This window comes from Ctenocephalides felis, unplaced genomic scaffold (assembly GCF_003426905.1).
Source record: "Ctenocephalides felis isolate EL2017-DRISC unplaced genomic scaffold, ASM342690v1 CF-g0.4_SCAFFOLD_03572, whole genome shotgun sequence".
In the NCBI taxonomy this organism is placed as follows: Eukaryota; Metazoa; Arthropoda; class Insecta; order Siphonaptera; family Pulicidae; genus Ctenocephalides; species Ctenocephalides felis.
The window spans coordinates 29,168,092-29,188,075 of record NW_020539726.1 but is presented as its reverse complement, the minus strand read 5'-3'; positions in this window follow the sequence as shown (position 1 = coordinate 29,188,075).

Genomic DNA, 19,984 nt, shown 5'->3' with positions numbered 1-19,984 from the left:
CGTAAGTCTATAATATTTTAGTATGTTATTTCAGACTACAAAATCTATCGTCACACAAAAATTCATCAAAATCGCCAAAAAAAATATCATTTTTTAATTCAAAACGGATCGTCCTATATTTACCAAAAACTAATCCCAATAAATATATAATAATCCCAACTAATATCTGTCAGGATTATGGGCTAAAAAAAACGAAATATTTTACGCTTTTCTGCTAATTATAAAGAAAAGGCTCTGCCGGGCATCGCTCAAAACTTATCAAAAATAAAATAGATATTATAACTAATCTAAAATACACAGTTACTCTTATTATTAAATTATTATCTTAGAATTAAATTAATCAAGCCATTAATCGAGCCAAATATGGTAAAGTCTCAATTAAAAAAAAAAAACAAAATACAAAAATATTTTACTCAGAATATTATTAAATGCAATTCTTGTTAGAGACTAAAATTGGAATTCATAAGTGTTCCTGTCGAATTGGATTTAGTTTTAAATATTGAAGCAAATTAGCTCCAAGTTGGATTAAGTTTGCCATGATATTTTATATATGAACATAAAAGTGTACATAATATATTTCTAATAATCGATGTCTAATAAAATCATCGTTCAATAGCAAAGTATTAAGTTTTAATTAAAACTACTTAGTTATTTATGAAAATGCTCTCCAAATATTATGTAATTACAAAATACCAATTACTGCTAATATTTCAGTAGAAATAATTAGACAAGTTGATTGAATTTTAAATAATTTTCTTATCTGCAAATTACAATGTTGGATTTGTTAGAACATAGAAAGTGTTTTATCTCATATTCTGTTAATTTTGTATTTTACATCGTAATACCTAGTTGCATATAATAGCTGTTTTAGCAGCTTAATAGTAAGCTCATAAACAGCATGTACTAAAATCTGTTTATACAAGATAAATGCACGTATTGTAGTACATAGAATTATTGCACTGCCGCAAGTTACATTTTTATTACATAATAGGTGATCTCATATTAGAAAGAGTTATTTGTATAATTAGTGTTTTTTTACTTATTTCACAAATTTAAAATTCACTTAAATACGTTTCCATCGAATTCAGAAAAAATAATTTTCTTATATGGGCAATTTAATTTATATTATTAGTCATTATTTCTTAAAGCTATGTGAATTGAATAATGTTGAAATCTTTGCTCAGACAAGAGTATATGATTTTATTAAAAACAAGATATTTGTCAAATTAATCTATATTTATGTGTTGTCATGAAAGCGAACAACTTCATAAATCAAAGCATTGACCCTATTATAGAAAATACAAGAGATTCATATCATGAGGAAAATTTATTCTGCCCAAACAATGTTGACTTCTTGTATCTATCTCGTGAAAATTCAGATTTCTTTTTAGTGACATCGTTATTAACCAAAAATTATTAATTTGTAATTCATTGTTATAATACAACTATTTGAATGTATTTTACAATACATTCAAACAAAAATTACAATTTTGTAACAAGTACTATATTATAAATATAAATAACAAACAAAAAGATATACTCTTACTACTTCTACATAAATATTGTTTTGATAGGCAATTATGTTTAATTCATCACAATCATACTGATTCTACAAATTCAATTATTAAAATAAGATAAAAACAACTTGTGTTTGAAATACATATTTTATAGGTACTTTTTTTTATAAAGATCACACTGAATTTTTTCAGAAGAATTTATCATCAGAGTTGTAATAACTATTAGTTCAATTTAGCAATTGTAAATTTGCTTTTTGTAACTTATTTTACTTTATTTATTTACTATTTTCTTATTATTTATATTTTACCAGTGTAAAGAGTTAAATAGTCCTTTTAACCCCAACCACATGTAAGCAATTCTAGAGGTTATATAAGAAAAAATGGTTGAATCAAACTTAAAAAAAAAAAATATATCTTGCAAAACAATTAAATAACGTATATTTCAAAATTATATGCAGCTATCGCAAAGTAACAACCAAGAAAATACTTTTGTTATAAGTTTGACATTGTGACTGTTTATTTCCTGATAGCAAAGTATCCTAATTTAAGATAATGCTGGTTACACATCATATGCCCTCTACTTTAAAATAGTAAAAATAGTATCGTTAAAAATGATAAACTTCAGATGTTTTTTGAGATAATGGTGAAGCTTTTTTACCTGCGGATCTTTAAGTCCTATACATTTTTAATTAAATTTTGAACAAAGTATGAATATCATTGCTAAATCTTGTAGTTTAGGCTATAATTATCATTACTCATTTTATTAATATATGATCGAATACCATTTTATAGAAATAACTAATTGAAATTGCTTTGTTGAAAATGTTTACATCTTCTCTGTCTTCTGATCTCTATTTATTATAGTTTTGCTATCAACAATTAATTTTAAAAATCATATTTTTAGTGTTTCCACTTTATTTTATTTTTACTGATAATATATAATTACAAACAACAAAAAGGTCTAAAATTGATGATTTGAGACAATGCTGGTTACACATCGTTTGCTCTCTACTTTAAAATAGTATAGTTAAAAATGTAATATTTCAGTCCTTTATTTCAGATAATGGTCGTGGATCTTTTTACCTGCAGATCTTTAAGCCCTACTCATTTTTAGTTTGTACAAAATAAGAATCTCATTGCTAAGTTTCTTGCAAGTTCAAATCTTGCAATTTAGGATAATTGTCATTTTACACCTAAATTTTATTTTGTTTAAAGGTAAAAGTCCGAAAATTGACTCTTTTCGCATAAAGTGTGTTAGTATATTACCGAATATCATTACATATGGTGACTTTAACGCAAATTTTCAAGCATTCACAAACCTTTGTATAAATTTTTAGATTTCAAATAACTCATGCTTTTCGCGACCTGTAATTGTACTAATAGCATTCCATCGAAATAAAAGTTCAGGCAAAATTTAACTCGCAAAAATGGGTTACTATTACCCATGCTACTTGAAAACAATGTACCATGTTAGTCTTCTCATTGTTAAAAATGACATACGAGGTGTGTTCAAAAAGTACCCGGAATTACTAATAATTAAATTTCGCGGGTCTGGAGTGTCTGATTGTCAAAATTTTTTTTTTATTGTATTGGTATACATGCCCCTAAAGTATGATGAAATTTTCAGCTATATTCACTGTTTACTTTGTCTGTGGTAGTCGCTAAGGTTCGACGTGTTTTTCTGAGCTCGGCGATTTTTACAATGGAAGAATTGAAAAGTCAAAGAATTTTTATTAAATTTTGCGTAAAAAATGAAATAAAGTGTTGCAAAGTGCATAAATTCACCAGATATGGCTCCGTGTGACTTTTTCCTATTCCCAAAGTTGAAGAGACCCATGAAAGGACGGCGGTTTTCCTCGATTGAAGAAAATCGCTGAGAGTGCTCAAGGACATATCAAAAAGTGAATATCAAGGGTGCTTCGAAAATTGGAAAAAACGCTGGCATAAGTGTATTATATCTGGGGGGGGACTACTTTGAAGGGGACCACATTAATGTAGACGAATAAATAAATATTTTTTTGAAAAAACGAAAATTCCGGGTACTTTTTGAACAGACCTCGTACTTTAGTCGTTTTTGAAATAATGGTGGTGGACCGTTTTACCCGCTGATCTTTAAGCCCTACCCATTTTTAATGAAATTTTGAACGAAATAGTAATCTCATTACTAATCTTATATTATGTACAATAATTATGCAACGCATTTTATGTCTGAATTCTGTTTCATTTGAAATTTATTTATATTATTGAATACCATTTTATATGGAGATTTTAACTCAAATTTCCAACACTCACAAATCTTTGTATAAATTTTCACCAAATTTAAAATATTTCATGCTTTTCGCGATCTTTAAGTAAGTGGTACTAATAGCAATACTTCGAAATAAAAGCTAAGAAAAAATTTATTTCCCAAAAATGTGTTACTATTACCCATACTACTTAAAAACAATGTACCATGTTGGTCTTCTCATCTCTATTTGGTGTTGCTAACAACAATTAATTTGAAAAATCATATATTTAGAGTTTCATAAAACCATAAAAACCATAAAAAGTTCTAAAATTGATAATTTGAAACAATTTACACATCATTTGCCCTCTACTTTAAAATAGTATTGGTAAAAATGACATACTTTAGTGGTTTTCGAGATAATGGTCGTAGACCTTTTTATCCCCAAATCTTTATGTCGTACCCATTTTTATTTAAATTTTAGACGAAATAGGAATCTCATTGCTACATCTTGTAGTTCAGGCTATAATTAGCATTACATTTCATACCTGAATTCTGTTTTAAAGTTTTTTAATGTATTATCGAATACCAATTTATAGGAATAACTAATTAAAATAGCTTTGTTGAAAGTGTTTACATTTTTTCTGTTTTCTCATCTCTATTTGAAGTTGCTATCAAAAATATTTTACCAATTTATTAACTTCCCGTAGGGTAAGTTATTGTAATGGGCCGAAAATCGGAATTGAAAATTTTTACATTTCTCGACGTTTTGAAGGTTTCTGAACGTTTTGGCATACCTCAGAAAAAATGGATGTGTGTGTGTGTGTGTGTGTGTGTGTGTGTGTATGTATGTATGGATACAAATTTTCGCCCACGTTTTCGGGCGTACGGATTAACCGATTTGAATAATTTAAAAAACATTCGATTCCTATTGATAAGGAGAAGAGCTGATTAGTTTTTGGCAAAAGCAGGTCCAGCAGTTACGGAGATAAGGAGCAAAGAGTGCAGAAAATAGAAATCGAGTTTTTGAGAGAACGGAGCATCCGATTTGAATGATCTAAAAAACATTCAATTAGTAATGATTGGGAGAAGGGGTTATTAGTTTTTCGCAAAGGCAGGCCCAGCCATTTCGGATATACAGAGCTAAATGTACAAAAAATGGCAGTTTTTGAGAGAATTAAGCGTCCGATTCAATTGATTCAAAGAACTTTCTGCTTGTCTTAACAAAATAATTGATTTTGGAAAAAAAAAAAATTGTACCATCTTTTTTTTTTTTTTTTTTTTAATTTTTAAATTTTTGTATATCGAAAATAATTCAGATTTTATTTTTAATTCTGACTATAGTTCTAATATACTTTAAACAAATAATTTCAACTCTGCAATTCAGTTTATATAATTCTTATAAATATTAGACAATGTTACAATATTTATAATAAATTATTTGGAAACATTCAATATTCCTCGAACATTTCGTTACGGTACGGGAAGTTCCAGCAATTTGCCTTAAGGCACGATGCCACCCACCCCACTAGTTTTATTTTTATATAGAAAATTTAAATTCACTTTGTAATTAATCCGCGGGCGAAAAGATCCACCACCATTATCTCAAAAACAACTGAAGTATGTCATTTTAATGATACTATTTTAAGGTAGAGAGAAAATGTTGTGTAATATGCATTGTCTCAAATCATCAATTTTAGACCATTTCAGTTGTTTCTGAGATAATAGTCGTGGACCTTTTTACCTGCGGACTTTAAGTCCTACCCATTTTTAATTAAATTTTGGACGAAATAGGAATCTCATTGCTAATTCTTGCAATTTAGGATAATTGTCATTTCACGCCTAAATTATATTCCTTTTAAATTATTTTAAAGGTAGCAGTTAGAAAATCGGCTAGAACTACGCTTTCCGCATAAAGTGTGTTAGTATATTACCGAATATCATTACATATGGAGATTTTAACGCAAATTATCAAACAGTCGCAAACCTTTGTATAAATTTTCACCAATTTTATAATATTTCATGCTTTTTGCGACTTATAAGTAAGTGGTACTAATAGCAATCCATCGAAATAAAAGTTCAAGAAAAATTTAATTTCCAAAAATGGGTTACTATTACCTAATGTACTATGTTGGTCCATCGTATTAGTATCAGCTGTGTGTGCTTACTCAAGTTTCACTATTCGCGGGGTTGTGTACTATCTAAAACCAACGAACGTGATAAAGAGTCAACCAGTCCGACTATATAATACGTGTCTGAAAGGAAACGAAGCTTTTGTTTCAGTCCTGCGCGTTTGTGTCCCATTCAAATATTAAGCTGATACACAACCGTCCGTCTCTCTTCAGGGCTTCACTGGCAAACGCTCAACGCGCGACGCTCGGGCCTTTCGTGCGCTCAAACTCCGCTCAACCGCGAACGGCGCCCCGATCACGGTTGGAAGCACCACGCAGATTTTTGGGAAAAATACGGATTTTGTAATTTGTGATTAATTCGATAGGAACATTAGTGATACGTGTTGGATGTGATCTGTATATATATTAGGAAGTTCGCGGGCATTTGTGAACCAGTTGTTGTTTCGTGTGTAAAGCGCAATGAGTTCATTCATATTTTTATATCGTCCAGTAAGATTGTTATACCCTCATATTGGTGGTGATTAGTTAGAAATTGATAATGGTTTTTGTAATATTTTTGCAAACTGTGACTACTAAAATGTGATTAATTGTAATGTAGTTATTGGAATACTGGTGAGAACTTATAAAAAGATTTGTGGCAGTTATATAATTGTGTTAAAAACTCCGTATAAAATGGTATTCGGTTAATAAAAGTTAATGAAATTTTGAAAAAATATAAAATTCTGGTACAGAATGATTTGAATTTGAATAAGTGCTTTGGGTAATTTTAATTAATTAATGAATTATTTATAAAAAAGTGCTTGTTAAGTAACTTTAATTACTGAAAGTAGAACTGCTGATAGAGGCTAAATAATAACTGAATTTGGTAATCATCATTATTCTAATGTATTTCTAATCTAATTCTAATTCTTATTCTAATGCTATTTCAAAATTAATCTTAAATTAAATAAACAGTTTTTTGATACAAAAATCATTAAATTTAAATAAGTGCTTAATTAATGATAACTCAATTAATAATTAATAACTTTTATTAATGCAGGTAGAACTAAAGATAGTAGTGAGAACTAAATCAAAAAAAATTTGGTGAATATCATTACATTATTTTAATGCTATTTCAACAATATATTTTTACACTTTGAAACAAAGAGAATTTTTACATAATTTTTTTATTCAATTTGAGTAAGTTCTTAAGAAGAAACTTTAATCAAAGAAAGTAAAACTTTTGATAAAGAGCTAAATCATAATTGATTTTGGTGAATATCATTACCTTATTTATTATTTGCTATTTCAACAATATATTATTATTGCTATTTCAACAATATATTTTTACACTTTGAAACAAAGAGAATTTTTATATTAGGTTGTCAAATATCTCCCTTCCGCCTTTTTGTATTTAAACCAAGAGCAAAAAAGCGGAAGGGAGATATTTGACAACCTAATATAATTTTTTTTATTTAAAATGAATCAGTGCTTAATAAGAAACATTAATTAATGAAAATAGAACTGATATGATAAAGAGCTAAATCATAATTGAATTTGGTGAATATCATTAAATTATTTTAATGTAATTTGAAAAATAATTTTAAACTTTGAAACAAAGAGAATTTCCATATAAATTTTTTATTTAATTTGAGTAAGTGCTTCAGAAGAAACTTTAATCAAAGAAAGTAGAACTTCTGATAAAGAGCTAAATCATAATTGAATTTGGTATATATTTACATTATTTTAATGCCATTACAAAACTATTCTAAACATTAAAAAAAATTAGATTTTTGATACAAAATTAATTAAATTTGTAGAAGTACTTTATAAAAAACTTTAATTAATGAAAATAGAACTGATATGATAGAGAGCAAAATCATAATTGAATTTGGTAAATATCATCACCCTATTTTAATGCTATTTCAACAATATATTTTTAAACCTTAGAACAAACAGAATTTTGAAACAAAATCAATTAAATTTTAATAAGTGCTTAATAAGTAACTTTAATTAATGAAAATAGAACTACAGATAGTATTAACTAAATCAACTCTAAATTTGGTGAAATATTTTATTTTACATTATTTTAATGCTACTGCAAAAATATTCTTAAATCTAAGAACAAATAGAATTTTGATACAAAATTAATTCTTTGAATATAACTTTAATTGATATAGATAGAGATACAGATAGTGTAACTTAAATCAAAACTAAATTTGATAACTATCATTGAATTTTGTTAGAGCTATTACAATACAATTTATATAAAGTGGCAAAAACATCAGTAAGATCATGTAAAAAATGTCAAAATTGGCTCTTCATAAAATAATTATCAACCAAAATTGCAAGATTATCAATTGTGAAAGCTCATAATGCACATATTATAGTTTATAATAAGCTTAATTTTCATTGTTATGGTCCCAGTAGCAGAATCTCAGCTTAAACTTGAATAATTCATAAACTTAAATAGTTGTATTTTGAACCAATTTTTTATTTAGATATTTATTTAATGCAATTTTTCGAAGTCTGATAAAACTAAGAAAGCTTTGGATATTTTTATAATCAAATAGTAAAATTGAATATTTTTATGGTTTATTGCAAAGTTAGTAGGAAGTTTGATTAACCATTAATCATAAAATAAAGCTCGGACTCTATAATTATAAGATATATTTAATTTCAGTGAAAAGTGAATACTAAAACGCTTTTTCAGGTTACAATGATTGATTATGATTATAAAAACTAAAAATGTTTGTTATTAGTGTACACTGTATTCGAACTGGAATATATTTAAAATATATTGTGAAATTTTTTACTACTCTAAAAATTACACTTAAAAACATTGTGTAATTGATCAGTGTCGATCTACAGTAGTCATTAATTTTGAAATCACCAGAAGGTAAGTTGTAAATCTAAAATAATCATTTTATTCTATGTATCTATAATATCAAATCAATCGATATATATTGATCTACATAAGAATATAAACAACCCGCATTTGATCCAAAAAATATTAAACAAAGGTTATGGTGTGAATTTTACTATGTACCTGCAGAAAATTGCATTTTATTGAGATAAAAATCATAGAGGCGATAAAGATTGACAAAAAAGGGTTTACCATAATTTCTCAAGATTGATATTGACGAAAAACAGAGTTATTATAATTATTCAAATCAGACAAATATGAGTAACATAAAATGAAGACTCTTTACAATCTTAAGTTTGAAAAACATAAATTTCGATATAGCTTGAAATTTCTCATCTCTATTTGGAGTTTAGATATAAATTACTCTCAACTATTATTTTAGAAAATACTTATCTACTGGATGATACTAAAAATGGCTAAATGTGTCATTTTTTACTTATAGTTCTTACTAAAACTTCATTAATTTGTGCAAATTTCGGTTTCAATTTTAATCAAAAACTTATACTTCATTAAAAGAAAAGTGGATATGTAATATATTGCGATTGGATGCAAATTTCGACTATTTTAAAGAACATAAAGGTCTAAAATTGAACAAATGATGGAATTTTCGATATTGTATATTGTTAATTATATTGTGATAAATAAACTTTATTCTCTGTAATTTATGAGCATTAAATTATTTTGTCCTGTGAAATTATTCAGTTATTGGAATTGAAAAAGAGCCCCAATTTTTGCAACTATACCAAAAACGTTTTAAGCACCGTGACATAATTATTTTAATATTATTATTTGGTAAATCATCAAATTTAAATATAAGATATAAAATTTATCTCAAATTAAAATGAGATAAGTTTTATATCTTATATTTAAATTTAAGAATGCCTCTGACTTCTGATTGATCAACGAATATTGCGATATTTTTGGATTTATATATAATAGTTATTTTAAATTTTTATTATAAAAAATGAAATAAAACTTTTTTCATGATAGTGAGTCTAAACCTGAGAAAACAAACCTTTTTGGGTGTTCCATGACACCGAAAGCTCGTTTTCCTGTCGGTGTGATTTATCTAAGGGCGGCTGCGCAACTTTATTTCTTAGCCGACAATATATTTTTGAAATTTAAAGCTGAAAATGACTACCTATACACAAGAATAAGCTACATGTTTCGCAGATATAAATTTTGATATTGAATATGTCAAAAGACAAAATAACGTATATTGTCAAATTTTCCTTGAAATTAAATTTTAATCAAAAATGGAGCAAAATTACATTTGAAATAGCTCCAAATAAGTATTCTCATTTTATTTTTGCATCACAAACTGAATAAATTTTTTTTGCGGCTATTGAAATAAATATTTTTATTTTAAAGGATAAAAAATGCCTATTTCAAACTTTTTCAATCCCTTCTGCTTCTATTTTTTGCTGTGGTTTCTATCTGATTTGATTTCAGCCGTTACCAATGCATATGTATAATTATAAACAATACAATATAGTTATAAGTATGATTTATGGTTAATACCGTCATATTTATTAGTCATCAATTAACTACAAGTTAAACCTTGATCCTTGAACTTTGTTTTTGGTTTAGTCATGTTATTAGGAATACCGGTAAAATTTTATTCTGTCATAACATAAACTTTACTAGCAATGGATCTAACTATTCACTGTTGCTTTCAATGTTAAATTGAAAAAAATAAGGTAGTTAAAAATATTACAATAAAATAATCTAATAAATATAATAGGGTAGAGCGAGACTTGAAGGTCCGCGGGTAAAAAAGATCCACCACCTTAACTTCAAAAACAAGTAGGGTGTAGCATTTTTATTAAACTATACCTAAATTTATACTATTTTAAAGTAGAGGGCAAAAAATGTGTAATCAGCTGTCGTCTAAAATCCTCGATATTATAAAAAGAAATGGCCACATTGTCATTTTTTTAACTAAAAAATTTATTTTTGTTTCTAGTTTTGAGCAGTGTTATTTAGTTTAAAGTACATGAATTCATTGTTAAGTATACGTTAATTATTTTTTTCTATGAAGTGTATTATTATTTTAATTTATTTTTGTAGAGCAGTGTTATTTAGTTTAAAGTACATAAATTTATTTTTTAAGTATTATACGTTAACTAATTTTTTCTTTAAAGTGTATTATTATTTTCAGCCAAATTACTTTATTAATAAAGTTTTTTTATATAACCTTTAGCAAAGCTTACCTAAATACAGTTAAGGTAAAAAGACCAACTGAACTTTTACATTTGCAAAGGTGTAAACGATACGAAAATAGTAAAAAAAGTTAAAAAATAAGTCAAAGAACGCAATTTTACAAGTGGTTGATTGAAATAATTGGTATTCCTAATAGATCATTTATCAAATTTATTACTTTTTTTTAATATTGTTGTTCTAATGATGAATTCTTCTGACGAAGGTTTATAAGAAGGTTGTAGGAAGTGTGATATTTGTAAAAAAAGTGCCCATGAAATATATATTTTAAACAGAAAGTATATTTACCTTATTTGTAATAATTGTGTTTCAAAATGCATTGAACATGATTATGATAAATTAACCAAAAATATCTTCACAGGCAAGATTTATGATAGTAATAAAAGTAAATAAATATTTTCATTCACTATGTTTAACAATATTTAATTAAATTATTATTTTTACTTTTGTTATTCAACCTATTAATTAAACTGTATTGCATTAATTAAATGTGATGTAATGTCCATCAAACCTCTTTAAAATTAAAAATAAAATGGTGAATCATTTTGCTTTTTGGCTGTCCCTTTTTAAGATGCCTTTGGGATAAAAAGGAACAGGTGGCAAATTTTTGAAAAATAGCAAAAAACATATTTCTACAATGATGAATTAGCAGTAGCAGGGAGTTTTACTGACCATAGTCAGAAAATTTGATTGATATGTGTTATTTGTTGTGATTTAGTTGGTTTGTTTTTTATATTATAATTGCTAAAAGTCAAATTGGACCTTTGTGCACCGCCCTTGCCTATTGCTCAATTTTGTATTAGGCAAAAATATTATAAGAACTATATATCCCTCAGAGGTTACTAAGAACAATATCAAAGGATCAGGTAACATTTTTTAAAAAAAATAGCAAAAAACACAATGTTACAATGATGAATTAACAGTAGCAGGAAGTTTTACTGAACATAGTCAGATAGTTGTTTGTTTGATATATGTTATTTGTTGTGAAGTAGTTGGATTGGTTTTTACAGTGTAAAATCGCTAAAGATCAAATTGGACCTTTTTGCACCGCCCTGACCTATTGCTAAATTTTGTCTTAAGCTAAAATATTATAAGAACAATATATCCCTCAGAGGTTGCTAAGAACAAGATCAAATGATCAGGTGACTGATTTTTGAAAAATAGCAAAAAACACACTTCTACAATGATGAATTAACAGTAGCAGGAAGTTTTACTGAACATAGTCAGATAGTTGTTTGTTTGATATGTGTTATTTTTTTAGATGTATTTAGTGGGTTTAGTTTTTATATTATAATTGCTAAAAGTCAAATTGGACCTTTGTGCACCGCGCTAACATATTGCTAAATTTTGTATTAAGCAAAAAGATTATAAGGTTAATAATAATTCCCTAAGAAGAAGGGAATTCTTAAGAACAATACCTAAGGATCAGGTGACAAATTTTTGAAAAATAGCAAAAAACACATTTCTACAATGATGAATTAGCTGTAGCAGGAAATTTTGCAGAACATAGTCAGACAGTTGTTTGCTTGATATGTGTTATTTATGGTGATGTAGTTGGTTTGGTTTTTGCAGTACAATTGCTAAAAGTCAAATTGGACCTTCGTGCAGCGCCCCTAGCTATTAAAAATTTTTGCAATGAACAAAAATATTATAGAAACAATATATCCTTCAGAGGTTACTAAGAACAATATCTAAGGATCAGGTGACAAATTTTTAAAAAATGGCAATTAAACATATTTCTGTAATGATCAATTAGCTGGGAATTCTACTAGTTGTTTGTTTGATATGCCTTGAGATTGATAGATAGTTATTTGTTGTGATGCAGTTGGTTGGGTTTTTACAGTATAGTTGCTAAAATTCAGATGGGACCTCTGTATCTCGCTTTACTCTACAGGTAAATTTTGTATTGCAAAAGTATTATAAGAACAATATGTCCCTCAAAGGTCTCTAAGAACAATATCTTCCGAAACAATATTGCACACCCGTCATTACCCATTCTAATTAACTCGGAGTCGTAGTACTGTCGTCCAGTGAATGGACACACAGAAAATAGCCCTTTGCCTTTGCCTTTGGCTTTGGCTTTGCTTCGACAAATAATAAAGCATAAAATAAATAAAAACAAAAATAGAATGAATATCGGTGTGAGTTTTTAATTAGACACCGTCGAACCGTATCGGTTTTCGGTCTCGGTCTCGGTCTCGGTCTCAAAGCGGACCGTTGTTGTCACACGACACCCGCCTTGTTCCGCACTATAAAATATAACCGAGCGAAACGACATTGGGACGATTTCACACCACCGACACAATTATAGAGACGATAATTATCGATCGATAGATCGATCGATCGATGCCAATAATAATTGACTTGTTTCAAATAATTGGCATTGATCAAATTTAAATCGATCGGTTTTAAGAGATGTTTCAATCGGATATTCTATGATTTCACTGATCGCGTCAACTGCAACTATTCAAGTAATGCATCTTGGTACAATTGTGTTATAGACGACTTATTAACTTCTTGAAAAAGAAGTTTATTTTAGCCGGATCTGATTAGCTTTTTTGATGTTGCTTCAACATTTTAAGTCATTCTGAATCATTTTACATACATTTGTATGCGTATGTCTATGTAAGCTAAAGTTTGACCTTTTGCCAAATTTCAAAAGCTTGAAAGTTATTCCCTAAAACGCAATAAGGTAATCATTAATTAGTTCCGCAAATAGTTTGTTTACAATTAAAATTTAAAAGCTGCTCAAAAGGTACCAATAGAGAAATTTTCTAGCATCTCGTTATTACTATTTTTTGCATTTTTGACGATTTGGGTGAAACTTTGCTTATTGTTAGTTATAAAGTGAATGTTCTAAAAGAACATGCTAAAATTCTACGAAAAATAGTTCAATTAAATTTTTTTTATTCAATTTTATTCTTTAATCTGTATACATTGAGCAAAGAATTCTGACAAATTTATGATAAAGTTAATTTCAAATTAGTAGATACACCCAGTGGCGAATCTACAGGAGCTAATTAAAATATGATAACAAAAATAATAAAAACAATAGAAAAACAACAATAAAACGTAGCAAAATGAAATTTATAGGATTCATTGCACTATATTTGTATAATTGTATTAGGTATAATTCTGGTTAAGTATTGTATTAGGTATAATTCTGGTATAATTATAAAAAGTAAGACGCTTTTCTTATGAAGCACACCATCGATTTTTACTGATCACCGTTGACGTTTGCAATTAAATAAAATACATCAGAACAGGAAGTACACTGATATAGAAAATAAAATCAATTTAATGAATCCAATAATAAAGTTTATTTGAATTATATCAATTGAAAATCGCATTTATTAGTTTTTAGTGAAAACGATAACTTTATTTTCGAAATGCAGTGTAGATAAAATTTTTGAAAATTTTTACAAAAATATAGGTAGATCACAAAGGCAACTCAAGGTGCATAATTATATCAATTTTTAGTATTTATAAAATTTTGTATAAATTGTTTAAAATTAATTCTAGGATATTTATTGTAACGGATGAGTGACCATAACTCTTAAAAAATTGGCGACATTTGTACACATTGAAGTGCTAATCAATAAATTGACTCTATATTTGACTTTAATTTAAAGTAAATTATAACTATTTTCTTGATATATTTATATCAATAATTACATTTGGTATAAAGTTCTCATGAAGTGTTAAATTTCAGAAACATAGTTTGTAAATTACAAGAAAAATACAAGATAAAAAATTATTATTATCGATCAGTTTTATATTCATTATTTTAAAAAAAATGATGGCACTATTTTATCACCACTAGGTATTAGTACATGTTTAGAACGATAAGAATCATATTCTGAGAATTTTATAAAAATAAGTATTTATTAAATAGGAATAGTAGCTATATTTATAGAAATAAGTAGATTTATTAATTTAAGATGTTTATTACAATAGCTGTATATACAAACATACTCCATGAATTTTGGGGCATTGATATACGTTTAAGGGATAAATCATCTCACATTTTGAAAATATAGAATCATCTTTATTATTTTTGCTATATTAGTATTAAACATATTAAATAGAAAATAATAATTATTAACTTCCCGTAGGGTAAGTTATAGTAATCGCAAAAAAATCGAAAATGAAAATTTTTATATATCTTTACGTTTCAAAACCTTCTGAACATTTTGGTATACCTTAGAATTTTTTTTTTTTTAAAAAGTAATTTTTTGTCAAATTCATGGTTTCTCTAAAATCTAGTTTTTTCAAAGTAAAATTTTGTCAAAAATGTTAATCATTTTAAAAAAAATAACAATATTTAGTACGAGAAGTTCCAGCAATTTGCCTTAAGGCTAGATGCCATGCGTCTCACTAGTTTTTTTATATCAAATCAATATTTTGTGGTAGAGAACACTCATAAAGTTTAGAAAAAAATATTTGGATGAATAAGTTAAATAAGACCGATTATTGTAGGGTTATCTCGAAAGTAAGAAATATAAACCTGAGTATATTTATCTTCAGATGATTAGATTTTCAATCACACATATTTTCTTAAAATATAATTGTGTCTTGTTTAAATCTTTGATTTTATAAAATTTCCCATTGTTGTTTGCCTATCTAGTTAAAAATGGTACTGCAAAAATTACTATTAGAGGCCATTAAAGACAATATGTTCTTATTTGCAAACATGTTTCTGATCTGTATCTTCCACATTTACAATCTTTGACGTACCGATTTCAGTACATGAAATAATAAAATACATTTGCAATTCCTTATATTATATGGTACTTTGATGACTTTGACTGAATGTTTCTTGGAGAGTACTTAAGAGTTCTAAAGTCGGGCAAGGTACCTATTTTACGATTTCAACGATATAAAAGCAAAATAATGTATTATGCGACGACTGTTAAATGCAATTGTTATGTCCGTCGCCTATTTATGATCGTCGTGGGTTGTTATAAAATAGACAAAAATACAAATCTACTAAGGTTATGCAATAACAGCTCTATTTGTATGGAAGAACTTTTATGGCGCGTTAAAATGATTAATGATCGGTTGATAGTGAAGCGGCCGGTCAATAAATTAGAATGTAATTATCTATTTATTGTGATTACTTTATTAATTACATAATATATACATTGCCAGAAGGTTTATCATCTAATGACAATCTGTGTAATAAATTATTTAAACGACATATGTATGAAAGACTAAAAATCAAGCTTTATAATCAAACTAACCTGATTAACAGAGCAGCAGATTTAAAAAAATGCCTTCAAAACTATTAGTAAAATTTATATTAAATTATAACGTTTATTATAATGATTTCCATAAATTTTGTTTCTTGTTATCATGTGCGACTACACACGTGACTACACATTTCGCCCTGAGGGCTGCCAATTATTGCATGAAAATCCCTTATGATGAATTTGGCAATATTGAAGGGATAAAATAACTGTGAATTAGATATAAAAATAATGATCTATTTTTTTTTCAGCCAAACCTAACAAAAATTTTTGTAACAATCACGCAAATTGTTACATTGAAGTGCACAACTAGCTTTTTGACTGCCTTGACAATCTATGCAAATATATAATATACATAACTATCCATATTAGCCCAACCTAAAATTGGATTTGTTTTCAAATTTTTGCTTCAATTAATACTAATACTAATTGCGCAAAAATTCTACAAATGAATTTAAAAATATAAATTAATCGTTTATCATTGTACATATTTCAGATAGTAGATACTAGATATAGATAATACATTATAACAAATTATTAAAGAGTATATATATTGAGTAAGAGCTCAAACCTTGATTAAACTTCAAAAACTAAATTTTTTTTTTTGAGAATAAGAGTGGATTTTTAAAGAATTTTTTTATAATGTTAGCAAGTTATTACAAATGCTTAAATATTGGCAGCTATAAAGTCCATGAGTCGACTAATATTGCATGTACTTCAATTCTAGTTAAAAAAAGGATTAGTGAAATATATTTATTGTGTATTTACATATGTGTTTTAGGGGAAAGTCCCCGAGTGCCGGGCACCTAAGGTTATTTATAAACTAGTTGGTTTGGTATTTAGCCTTGAGGCAAATTACATGAACTTCCCGATATGTGTAAATAATCGACTTGATCAAAAAAATGTGTAAATAATATACTTCATCAATCCTACTTTAAAAAAAAACGATAATAATTTTAGCAAAGTTTGACGAATTTTCAAAATTAAACTACTTGTTGTAAGGCCGTAATATTACAGTAAGTTCTATAAGACCATGATGTATATCGCCAAAAAAAGTTCCATGAAAAACGGCTTAAATTTTTTTTTAACAGTTAATTACAAGAAAACGGCTCGGTAGATTTTCACCTAAAATTAATCAGCATCATTCCCAAATGATATCTTTCGAACAGTTTTTGATTTTTCAAAATCGGTTCGGTAGGATGAGCTTAAATGTGGACGAAAATTTAACACTTTTTTTCAACAGTTAATTACAAGAAAACGGCTCGGTAGATTTTCACCTAAAATCAATCAGCATCATTCCCATCTAATATCTTTCGAACAGTTTTTGAATTTTTTAAATCGGTTCGGTAGGATGAGCTTAAATGTGGACGAAAAGTTCAACACTTTTTTTCAAATTACAAAGAAACGGCTTGGCGGATCGTTGCACAAAACTGACAAACGATAGTCCTCACCGAAATACATCAAATGGCTTTTAAATTTCTAAAATCGGTTCAGGCGTTTTTGATAAAACGTCGATCAAAAGTCTAATTTTGACAAATGCCAAAAAGACCATACTGATTTTTGAAAACTTTGACAAATTTTTAAAGCTGAACCAGTTGTCGTAGGGTCGTAATATTTTAGTATGACCTAGAAAACTATGGTATCTATCGTCAAAAAAATAATCATAAAAATCGTCAAATTTTTTTTTTAAAAAACTTTATTACAAGAAAACGGCCCGGCCGATCTTTACCAAAAACTAATCAGCACGATTCCCAACCAATATCTATCGAACGGTTTTTGAATTTTCAGAATCGATTCAGAATTGCGGGCTAAAACGTGGACAAAAATTTTTTCACTTTTCTGCAATTTACAAAGAAACGGCCCGGCCGATCGCCGCACAAAACTCAGAGACGATAGTCCTCATCGAGATACATCAAATGGCTTTTAAATTTTTGAAATCGGTCCAACCGTTTTGGAGAAAACGTCGATTTACGGCAAAAAATCTGTTCACACACACACACACACATACACACACACACACACACACACACACATACTTTTTCCAAATTTGGTCTCATTCGATTCAGAATGGCTCGAAACGTCGAGAAAACATAAAATTAGCGATTCGGATTTTTTGATGAAAACATAAACTTCTCCTTCGGGAAGTTAATAAATCAAAAAATATTTTACGAAATGCTTATTAAATTATGACTTATATTAGATAAAAAAGTTAGAAATCAAACTAAATTAACAAAAACGCAATCTATGCTAAACAATAATTAATACTATCAATCAAACTTTGGTGACAAAAAATAATAAAAAAAAAAATAATAAATATGATTTTACAAAGTGGCACCTAGTACATTTCAAAATAACCAGTATTGAACACATATTTAGCCATCTCCATGCTCCGGAATGTCTGCACATTTGTGTTTGACGAATATTCTTAGATATTGCAAAAAAATCACTAATTATCCACCCTTTTGGCTGGGCCACACCGATGCTCTCAGCTGGTGCATTCGCCATAAGCTTTTCATTCTTTGACTAGAAAATACGAAAAATGGAGGTATGTAGTGACCATTAGTACTCATACAGAACAAAATTAAATAATTAGAATAAATTACGTCAATTCTCACAAGAAATATCAATATGTTTACTTCCGGCGCTAAGGGACGACTTAGTGTCCGGTGCTAAGGGACAGACATTTTCGTTAATTTGGTGGTACCTACTAAAATTGTTTAAAATATCTAATAATGTTCTACCATTTTACGGATAACAATAATAGGAAAAGTTAAAAATGGTCATGATTTCACCAAACCTTTAGGATTTTTTAGACTCTACGAAAATGAATAACAATATTGACAGAATAAGTTGTGGTTTACACTGACAGTATATGAAACGAGTTAAGTAACATCAAACATTGTAATTCGCCATTGGCCAAATATTGACACTATGACAAGAAGAAGTATACCCAAAGTTTGTATGATTTAGTATCCTTCGTCCAGTTCAACAAATTTGTCAGGCCCACAGTTTCCTATGACGGACTATCGGATTCTGTCGAAACGTTTGTATTTGGGGTCCCTTACAAATCACACGCTTGGATTATATTAGCGTCGTCCTCGTCATAGTCGTCATGCACCTTTGACTCCGACTCTTTGACGCGCGCGTTAATCTCGGCATATAGATTTTTTTTTCGGCCTTTTTCCTTATGATGAGATGCTGATCTCCGTCCTTTGGTCGTTCATTAGTTTTACGGTTTACGGACCGTTTTGCATTTGTCGCGACTCGTCACAAAATCATAACTTGTGTATATTTATCTACGTCTGTCCTCGGACGATTTTCGGATATTTTATTATAACCGATTCGAAAGATTTCATGGTAGTAATAGAATGAAACACGTGAGAGGGATGTGCGGGCTCGTCACAAATAAATGGAAAATGTTTTATTTATAAGGTAGAGCGGGGTACAAAGGACCAATTTGAATTTAGGTAATTATACTGTCCAAACCAGATGAATTGCGTCATAAATCATAATACGTATCAAACAAACAACTATCGCACTATGTTCAGTAAAACTCCCAGTTTATTTCTAATTTTAAAAATGTTTTTTTACTATTTATCTAAAATTTATCATCTGCCAGAAGGCAAACAGGTCCAGTGATTTATTTTAATTTGAAAGGGTTTTTACGGAATATTAGCTACATTATTCAATCAATGCAGAATACAAATTTCATAGGTACATGTTTTACAGAGAGAGCG